Source organism: Uranotaenia lowii, chromosome 1 (genome assembly GCF_029784155.1).
Source record: "Uranotaenia lowii strain MFRU-FL chromosome 1, ASM2978415v1, whole genome shotgun sequence".
Lineage (NCBI taxonomy): Eukaryota > Metazoa > Arthropoda > Insecta > Diptera > Culicidae > Uranotaenia > Uranotaenia lowii.
Genome location: NC_073691.1, coordinates 198,285,008 through 198,295,332, shown reverse-complemented (window position 1 = coordinate 198,295,332; position 10,325 = coordinate 198,285,008). Strand labels below are relative to the sequence as shown.

At 30.4% G+C, this 10,325-nt stretch overlaps 1 long non-coding RNA gene across 1 annotated transcript; it reads left to right on the top strand.

The window, feature by feature from the left end:
• The first annotated feature begins 8,210 nt into the window (after positions 1-8,210).
• On the top strand, positions 8,211-8,640 carry LOC129753168 (uncharacterized). The gene is made up of 2 exons (XR_008738912.1): positions 8,211-8,355; positions 8,431-8,640. It is a non-coding gene; the product is annotated as an uncharacterized LOC129753168 (long non-coding RNA).
• The last annotated feature ends 1,685 nt before the right edge of the window (positions 8,641-10,325 follow it).

Below are 10,325 nucleotides of genomic sequence, written 5' to 3'. Positions count from 1 at the left end.
GATAGTCCCAGCAACGAAACGTTGTACTCAGAATTTCCCGCTTTGCTTGGAATTTCCCGGGATTTCCACTTAAGTAAGTACATGTCAATTTTTGCATTTTTCAACATAATTAACTTGGAAGAAAAACTTTGTTCAAAAAATGGCATTGCATCACCGAAACACTAATATTGTATGTTGCTGATAGTCCCAGCAACAAAACGTAGTACTCAGAATTTCCCGCTTTGCTTGGAATTTCCCGGAATTTCCACTTAAGTAAGTACATGTCAATTTTTGCATTTTTCAACATATTTAACTTTGAAGAAAAACTTTGTTCAAAAAGTTGCATTGCATCACCGAAGAACTGATACCGTATGTTGCTGATAGTCCCAGCAACAAAACGTAGTACTCAGAATTTCCCGCTTTGCTTGGAATTTCCCGGAATTTCCACTTAAGTAAGTACATGTCAATTTTTGCATTTTTCAACATATTTAACTTTGAAGAAAAACTTTGTTCAAAAAATGGCATTGCATCACCGAAGCACTAATACCGTATATTGCTGATAGTCCCAGCAACAAAACGTTGTACTCAGAATTTCCCGCTTTGCTTGGAATTTCCCGGAATTTCCACTTAAGTAAGTACATGTCAATTTTTGCATTTTTCAACATATTTAACTTTGAAGAAAAACTTTGTTCAAAAAATGGCATTGCATCACCGAAGCACTAATACCGTATATTGCTGATAGTCCCAGCAACAAAACGTAGTACTCAGAATTTCCCGCTTTGCTTGGAATTTCCCGGAATTTCCACTTAAGTAAGTACATTTCAATTTTTGCATTTTTCAACATATTTAACTTTGAAGAAAAACTTTGTTCAAAAAGTTGCATTGCATCACCGAAGCACTGATATTGTATGTTGCTGATAGTCCCAGCAACAAAACGTAGTACTCAGAATTTCCCGCTTTGCTTGGAATTTCCCGGGATTTCCACTTAAGTAAGTACATGTCAATTTTTGCATTTTTCAACATATTTAACTTTGAAGAAAAACTTTGTTCAAAAAGTTGCATTGCATCACCGAAGCACTAATATTGTATGTTGCTGATAGTCCCAGCAACAAAACGTAGTACTCAGAATTTCCCGCTTTGCTTGGAATTTCCCGGGATTTCCACTTAAGTAAGTACATGTCAATTTTTGCATTTTTCAACATATTTAACTTTGAAGAAAAACTTTGTTCAAAAAGTTGCATTGCATCACCGAAACACTAATATTGTATGTTGCTGATAGTCCCAGCAACAAAACGTAGTACTCAGAATTTCCCGCTTTGCTTGGAATTTCCCGGGATTTCCACTTAAGTAAGTACATGTCAATTTTTGCATTTTTCAACATAATTAACTTGGAAGAAAAACTTTGTTCAAAAAATGGCATTGCATCACCGAAACACTAATATTGTATGTTGCTGATAGTCCCAGCAACAAAACGTAGTACTCAGAATTTCCCGCTTTGCTTGGAATTTCCCGGAATTTCCACTTAGGTAAGTACATGTCAATTTTTGCATTTTTCAACATATTTAACTTTGAAGAAAAACTTTGTTCAAAACATGGCATTGCATCACCGAAACACTAATGCCGTATGTTGCTGATAGTCCCAGCAACAAAACGTAGTACTCAGAATTTCCCGCTTTGCTTGGAATTTCCCGGGATTTCCACTTAAGTAAGTACATGTCAATTTTTGCATTTTTCAACATATTTAACTTTGAAGAAAAACTTTGTTCAAAAAGTTGCATTGCATCACCGAAACACTAATATTGTATGTTGCTGATAGTCCCAGCAACAAAACGTAGTACTCAGAATTTCCCGCTTTGCTTGGAATTTCCCGGAATTTCCACTTAGGTAAGTACATGTCAATTTTTGCATTTTTCAACATATTTAACTTTGAAGAAAAACTTTGTTCAAAACATGGCATTGCTTCACCGAAACACTAACGCCGTATGTTGCTGATAGTCCCAGCAACAAAACGTAGTACTCAGAATTTCCCGCTTTGCTTGGAATTTTCCGGGATTTCCACTTAAGTAAGTACATGTCAATTTTTGCATTTTTCAACATATTTAACTTTGCAGAAAAATTTTGTTCAAAAAATGGCATTGCATCACCGAAACACTAATATTGTATATTGCTGATAGTCCCAGCAACAAAACGTAGTACTCAGAATTTCCCGCTTTGCTTGGAATTTCCCGGGATTTCCACTTAAGTAAGTACATGTCAATTTTTGCATTTTTCAACATATTTAACTTTGAAGAAAAACTTTGTTCAAAAAGTTGCATTGCATCACCGAAACACTAATATTGTATGTTGCTGATAGTCCCAGCAACAAAACGTAGTACTCAGAATTTCCCGCTTTGCTTGGAATTTCCCGGAATTTCCACTTAGGTAAGTACATGTCAATTTTTGCATTTTTCAACATATTTAACTTTGAAGAAAAACTTTGTTCAAAACATGGCATTGCATCACCGAAACACTAATGCCGTATGTCGCTTATAGGCCCAGCAACAAAACGTAGTACTCAGAATTTCCCGCTTTGCTTGGAATTTCCCGGGATTTCCACTTAAGTAAGTACATGTCAATTTTTGCATTTTTCAACATATTTAACTTTGAAGAAAAATTTTGTTCAAAAAATGGCATTGCATCACCGAAACACTAATATTGTATGTTGCTCATAGTCCCAGCAACAAAACGTTGTACTCAGAATTTCCCGCTTTGCTTGGAATTTCCCGGGATTTCCACTTAAGTAAGTACATGTCAATTTTTGCATTTTTCAACATATTTAACTTTGAAGAAAAACTTTGTTCAAAAAGTTGCATTGCATCACCGAAACACTAATATTGTATGTTGCTGATAGTCCCAGCAACAAAACGTAGTACTCAGAATTTCCCGCTTTGCTTGGAATTTCCCGGGATTTCCACTTAAGTAAGTACATGTCAATTTTTGCATTTTTCAACATATTTAACTTTGAAGAAAAACTTTGTTCAAAAAGTTGCATTGCATCACCGAAACACTAATATTGTATGTTGCTGATAGTCCCAGCAACAAAACGTAGTACTCAGAATTTCCCGCTTTGCTTGGAATTTCCCGGGATTTCCACTTAAGTAAGTACATGTCAATTTTTGCATTTTTCAACATAATTAACTTGGAAGAAAAACTTTGTTCAAAAAATGGCATTGCATCACCGAAACACTAATATTGTATGTTGATGATAGTCCCAGCAACAAAACGTAGTACTCAGAATTTCCCGCTTTGCTTGGAATTTCCCGGGATTTCCACTTAAGTAAGTACATGTCAATTTTTGCATTTTTCAACATATTTAACTTTGAAGAAAAACTTTGTTCAAAAAGTTGCATTGCATCACCGAAACACTAATATTGTATGTTGCTGATAGTCCCAGCAACAAAACGTAGTACTCAGAATTTCCCGCTTTGCTTGGAATTTCCCGGGATTTCCACTTAAGTAAGTACATGTCAATTTTTGCATTTTTCAACATAATTAACTTGGAAGAAAAACTTTGTTCAAAAAATGGCATTGCATCACCGAAACACTAATGCCGTATGTTGCTGATAGTCCCAGCAACAAAACGTAGTACTCAGAATTTCCCGCTTTGCTTGGAATTTTCCGGAATTTCGGATATATTCGGATACTTAACGCAGCATAATTTTCTTTTATCCAATGATCTTTCGCATAAATGCATTTCAGGAAATCATTGGATTTTACATTGTTGTGTGCATTTTTTGAGTGATGTATACTGACATTTGGTCGGAAATGAGCATTCTCATGGTTAGTCCCACAGTTTCCCAAAATTTTGTTATTTGAAATCACAGTGTGGTATGCCTTGAAAATATTGGACACAACTTTTTTTTGCTTACAAGTTTGTCTGATAGAATTCGTTTGAAAGCTTCACCCTACACGCTAGAAATTATTAAACCATTTACGATTCAAAAATAACCATTTTTGACCTTTTCCCAGGAAATGCCATTTTATGAGTTTTCCATGAGAACTCATAAAATGACTTTTCGGGGAGAAGTTGAAATATGGTTATTTTTTAACCGTAAGAAAGATACCATAGCAATTAGAAAATGGTTGTTTTTTAATCGTAAGTGCAGTTTTGCGTGATTTGTAAAATTAATAGATATTGTTGAAAGAATTTGGGAAAAAGATTTGTCAGAATATTTATTCCATTTCTTTTACGTTACACTTATAAATTATAGCTTATTATAATGTTTTGTTTGCACTAAAATTGTTTGCAATATAATGTTTTGTTTGGTTACTAAAAGCAGCCAAATCACCCGGTAGAGAAGTTCCAACGAGCGCTGCGGATGGCCAATGCCATAATTAATAATTTGCAATCCGTTAACGAGAGGGGGATCCATTCATCCACGCCCGGTGGGAGATGTTTTTCGAACATTCCGGCCCGTTCCAGATTCTGCCGGATGGTGAGAAAAACGATCCCTTTTGAACCATTTCTTTTTGTAGCGTTGGACCGGTGAATGAGTCCTCGTCCTTGTCAATTTTGTTGGTGGTTCAAACGGAATTGAACCGGCGTCATCCAATCGGTACCCTGAAATTTTTTTGTTTATGATGAAAATTGAAATAACCACTTGAATAATTCGAATCACTTGAATGATATTTAAATCACTTACCTTTCCCCATCATTAAATCGATGTTTCTACGATTCCTAGAACCGATTTATTGGAAAATAGGATACACTTCTGCGGAGAAAAAATTTGCTTTAAGGGCGTCCAGCTGCAATGTAAATCGCTTTCAAAATGGCGATACAGAGAACAGCAAATTACTCAACCATTTTCTGGTTTATACTCGAAAACTACCAAAATGGTTAAAATCCTTCCAGGAAAAATTATTGAAAAATAACCATATTGGCGGTTCTTAAGTAAATATCAAAAAATGGTTATTTAAGAAACATAAATGGTTATAAAAATTCGAGCGTGTAGTGATTTTTCAGTTCATTCTCCGCTACGCTGCGAAATAAATCCGAGGCGGCGCTGCTTCGGATTCATTTTGCAGCGAAGCGGAAAATGAACGGTAAGGTTTTTTTTTTACAGAGCAACAGCTTACACCGAACTAAAAATTTCTGTCAGTTTTACACGCACAATGATGCTAAACGTGAATTTATTTGTGAAGTGGATTTTATAAAAATCTAATGAAAAATAAATTGTAGTATTAGTTCAGTAATAAAAATATATATTTTTATTACTGACAGCAACACATTATAAAAATAGCATCTTTAATGTTTGAAGACTGAATGACTACTCATATACGTACTTCAGAATGAACTGTTATATTAATCTTCGAGCAAGTACACATTACTTTTTATCCAGATAAAATATTAATAATTGCTTTCGATATGGTTTATTGATAATCATTGTCTTATTATTTCTAACGAAAAAAAGATAGAAGGGTTATACGTGTAAAAATCAAATCAATCTTTGTGCTAAATTTGATGATTAGTCGTTCAGCTCTATAAGTGAAATAAATTATTGTAATGATATAAACGCTACCATATGAATTTTTCCATTCAGTTTTATGTACCTACTTTTGAAAAAAATACTCTTAATCCAAATCTGAATAAATTTAAAGTATGTTTGAATTTTTGCCAGCTTATTTTCTTCGTCCTTTGTTATTTGTTCTTTAGAATAAAAGATTTTAAGATTTCAAGAATTCAATAATTCAAGAATTAAAGAATTCAATAATTCTAGATTATAAAGAATTAAAGATTTAAAGAATTAAAGAATTGAAGAATTAAAGAATTAAAGAATTAAAGAATTAAAGAATTAAAGAATTAAAGAATTAAAGAATTAAAGAATTAAAGAATTAAAGAATTAAAGAATTAAAGAATTAAAGAATTAAAGAATTAAAGAATTAAAGAATTAAAGAATTAAAGAATTAAAGAATTAAAGAATTAAAGAATTAAAGAATTAAAGAATTAAAGAATTAAAGAATTAAAGAATTGAAGAATTAAAGAATTAAAGAATTAAAGAATTAAAGAATTAAAGAATTAAAGAATTAAAGAATTAAAGAATTAAAGAATTAAAGAATTAAAGAATTAAAGAATTAAAGAATTAAAGAATTAAAGAATTAAAGAATTAAAGAATTAAAGAATTAAAGAATTAAAGAATTAAAGAATTAAAGAATTAAAGAATTAAAGAATTAAAGAATTAAAGAATTAAAGAATTAAAGAATTAAAGAATTAAAGAATTAAAGAATTAAAGAATTAAAGAATTAAAGCATTAAAGAATTAAAGAATTAAAGAATTAAAGAATTAAAGAATTAAAGAATTAAAGAATTAAAGAATTAAAGAATTAAAGAATTAAAGAATTAAAGAATTAAAGAATTAAAGAATTAAAGAATTAAAGAATTAAAGAATTAAAGAATTAAAGAATTAAAGAATTAAAGAATTAAAGAATTAAAGAATTAAAGAATTAAAGAATTAAAGAATTAAAGAATTAAAGAATTAAAGAATTAAAGAATTAAAGAATTAAAGAATTAAAGAATTAAAGAATTAAAGAATTAAAGAATTAAAGAATTAAAGAATTAAAGAATTAAAGAATTAAAGAATTAAAGAATTAAAGAATTAAAGAATTAAAGAATTAAAGAATTAAAGAATTAAAGAATTAAAGAATTAAAGAATTAAAGAATTAAAGAATTAAAGAATTAAAGAATTAAAGAATTAAAGAATTAAAGAATTAAAGAATTAAAGAATTAAAGAATTAAAGAATTAAAGAATTAAAGAATTAAAGAATTAAAGAATTAAAGAATTAAAGAATTAAAGAATTAAAGAATTAAAGAATTAAAGAATTAAAGAATTAAAGAATTAAAGAATTAAAGAATAAAAGAATTAAAGAATTAAAAAATTAAAGAATTAAAGAATTAAAGAATTAAAGAATTAAAGAATTAAAGAATTAAAGAATTAAAGAATTAAAGAATTAAAGAATTAAAGAATTAAAGAATTAAAGAATTAAAGAATTAAAGAATTAAAGAATTAAAGAATTAAAGAATTAAAGAATTAAAGAATAAAAGAATTAAAGAATTAAAAAATTAAAGAATTAAAGAATTAAAGAATCAAAGAATTAAAGAATTAAAGAATTAAAATTAAGTATTAAAGAATCTTCGAATTTTGAAGTTTCAGAGCTTTAGAACAATCACTTGTATGATTTTGAATTTGTGTGTGTTTTTTTATTTTGGTATCAGGGGATGTTGAAAGAATTGAATAAGCTTAGAGTTTTGAATTTTTTACTGAGGATTTGTGAACCTAGGAATTATGAATCATTAACAACACTATATCTTTATATTAAAGAAAGATTAAATTTATTAAACTTTTTCCAACATTTACATATATAGCTGCTAAATCGGATTGTTAATTTCCCAAGCCACCAGGATTCCCTTAAAAAGGTGCATAGAAGCCTAATCAGCTCTCGTTTTACTCTGAAGGGAATTTACGATGGAAATTTGGGAAATTCTTGTTTATTTTAACCTTCGACGGATTCTTTTGCAAATATTAGAACTGAAAAAATAAACAAACAAACTTATTTGAACAAAGCTCATACCATGACATAAAATTGACAGATATATTTGACATGTCGCGTAGAATTCCCTAATAGGTTCTTCAAAACACCAAGAAGTATCTTAAAGGTTCGTTAGAAAGTAGTTGGCGAACGCAACCGACCTTCTTGAAAGTAGTTCCTTAAAAAGCGCTTAGAAATTCCGTTATCGATATTTTAACCTTTCAAAAGGCGATAGAAATTCTTGAGTTACTTTAAAGTGACATAGGTCACCTGAAGCTCCCGTAAAACATTTTTTCAGCCAAATGTGAACTTCGGAGTTTCATCTTTAAGTAAGAACGCGACTTTTGGTTGCTTGGGTTTAGACTCAACTACGCACTGTTATGAATACAAACCTAAATAAGCAAATACGTAAGATCAACTCGTTTAAGTTTTCTTTGAAACCTGGGGCATATGTTTCTTTTTTACATCATTATAGCACCCTTTTTTTTTCATTGAATAAGGGATTCTTCTTAGTTGCTAATTGTACAAATCCACGTCGTGAAACATGAAATTTCAACATGAGCGCTATTTTCAGTGAATTCACAGGTTTACTGATTCATCTGACCTGTCATAACTGGGTTCATCGAGTTCATTAAATTGTTTATATTTATTGTAGCAATTTAATATTTTTGTAGCATCTTTAAAAGAAAATTTAATTTTCAATAACTTACATCTGCTGCTTACATCTGAAGTTTACGATAATTTTGATGAGGTGCCAAGCAGAAGAGCGTATAAATGATTGTATGTTTGCGACCTACGAGGGCTATCTGCTATGGTAAGTGAATTTTGATTGCAATTTAAAAGTGTTTTTTATGCTCAAAATACTTACTAACAATCTTTTTAATTCTAGCAATAACCATGATCGTTGAAATCGCTTCCTAGAGCAATGCTTCAACCAAAAATTAGCTAACCATATTTTGAAACAAGTGCTGTAGTGCATACGACCGAAAAAGCCAGCATAGAAAAGATTCTTCAAATGATTTAAAAAGTGAAAGTTTCTGCATGTTATTTAGTATGTCATTGTGTAATATTCAGTGGAAATAAATTTCGAAAATTTTAAGCAATTATTTCATGTTTAAAAATCTGTGATTAAAAATTTATACGAGCTATTTCTCGTAGATAGTTTCCGATGAAGATGAAGTCTTTTTATCTTCAATTTATGTGTCGTGTTATGGTAAATATCTATATTCAATTAAGTTAAAAGAAGATGAACAATTTAAGATTTTTTCCTAAAGTTATCTAGAATTAAGAAAAGTTCCTGATAGCTGAATTTATAATTAAAGATTTGAGAACCGTACTTAATTAAACAACTTATACTGAGCTTAAAGTTGAACCTAAAGCACTCAATGTTGTTAGTATTGATCAATTTTTGGAAAATATTTAAGTTTAGATAACTTGTCTCACAATCACTAGTAACAGTTTTCTACTCATAATGGATTAAGTTTTTTTAAATAATAATTTCCATAGTTAAAATTTTCAGGGATATTTTCAATACGAAATTGGCAATTTGAAAACGTAAACAAACGGAATGAACTAATGAACAATTTGTTTACAATTTATCAGATAGAAACGATCGAGAGGCTACTTACGCTCTCTTTGCTTGCGTATTTTACTCTGGTCACTCATTGTGAGTTCTTCAAGAAATCGATTGGCGTCGTTACTGGGAACAGTTAAAAAAAACATTTAGGCGTTTGAATGAAGTGCCTGCATCGTGGCGTTTAATATTGGGTGTCTATTGATGGGCGCGGCTGTTTTCTACAAAACAGACAAAAACACAGTATGAACATTTAGAATAGTAAATAAAAGACACAATTTAAAATCTTGAATTACGGCAAATGTCGTAATCGTTATTATAATCCAAGGCGATTATTTTTTCACTTATCTCTATGTTTCTCAGAAGGCAATAAAAATCCCAACACAAAATAAGTAACAAAAAGAAAATCAATTATTCTAGGTAGATATATTTAACATTGTTCATATGCAAATAAAATCGATAATTTCCTCTTAATGCACTTATGTAAAATTTCCGGAAAATTCAGAGTACCGTAATCCGGGGTAAAATTGATCTCTTTTTTCAATATTTTTCGATTATTTTTCCTGTTAAGGGGTTTATGGCATGTTTTATATTTTTAAAGCCAATTCTGGACTCCCATGAACGTAAAACATGGTTGCAGAAATTTATTAGACTACTTTAAATTTGATTAAAGGTCGATTTAGTCTTTGTTTAGAATTTGCTGCTTTGGAGTAACATTGGTCAGTTTCTATATTGACGGGTTTCGTGTTTTCTTGAATCATGAATGATACAAAACACCTTCATAATATTTGCAAATGCTAGTTTATAAATTGGCAGTTCGGACAAACTAAACTCAACAAAATTGAACACAACACTTTCGGTCCTTAATGTGTTAAAGCCAAACAACAATTAAAATCCAGAGATGGACAATGCGGCTACATAAATTAAGGGGCCAAATTTTTTATCATTACTTAAAAATATTTACCAAAAAAACTTATTTAATTTTGCCTTCATTTAATTCCCTAGGCCTTCGCACTATTTTCCTTTAATTTTTTCCTTCAAAATTTACCATTTGATAGGGTTTCTAGCCTTTAGTCCTAGACTGGCTTACTCTTGGAAATCCAGTCCAGTCCAGCCCTGGTTTTGTATCCAGGATCATAATCAACATACCTATCATAGTGGCTTAGTGCCGCATTTATTGTTTTGAACAAAGTTAATAGAGATAAATATAC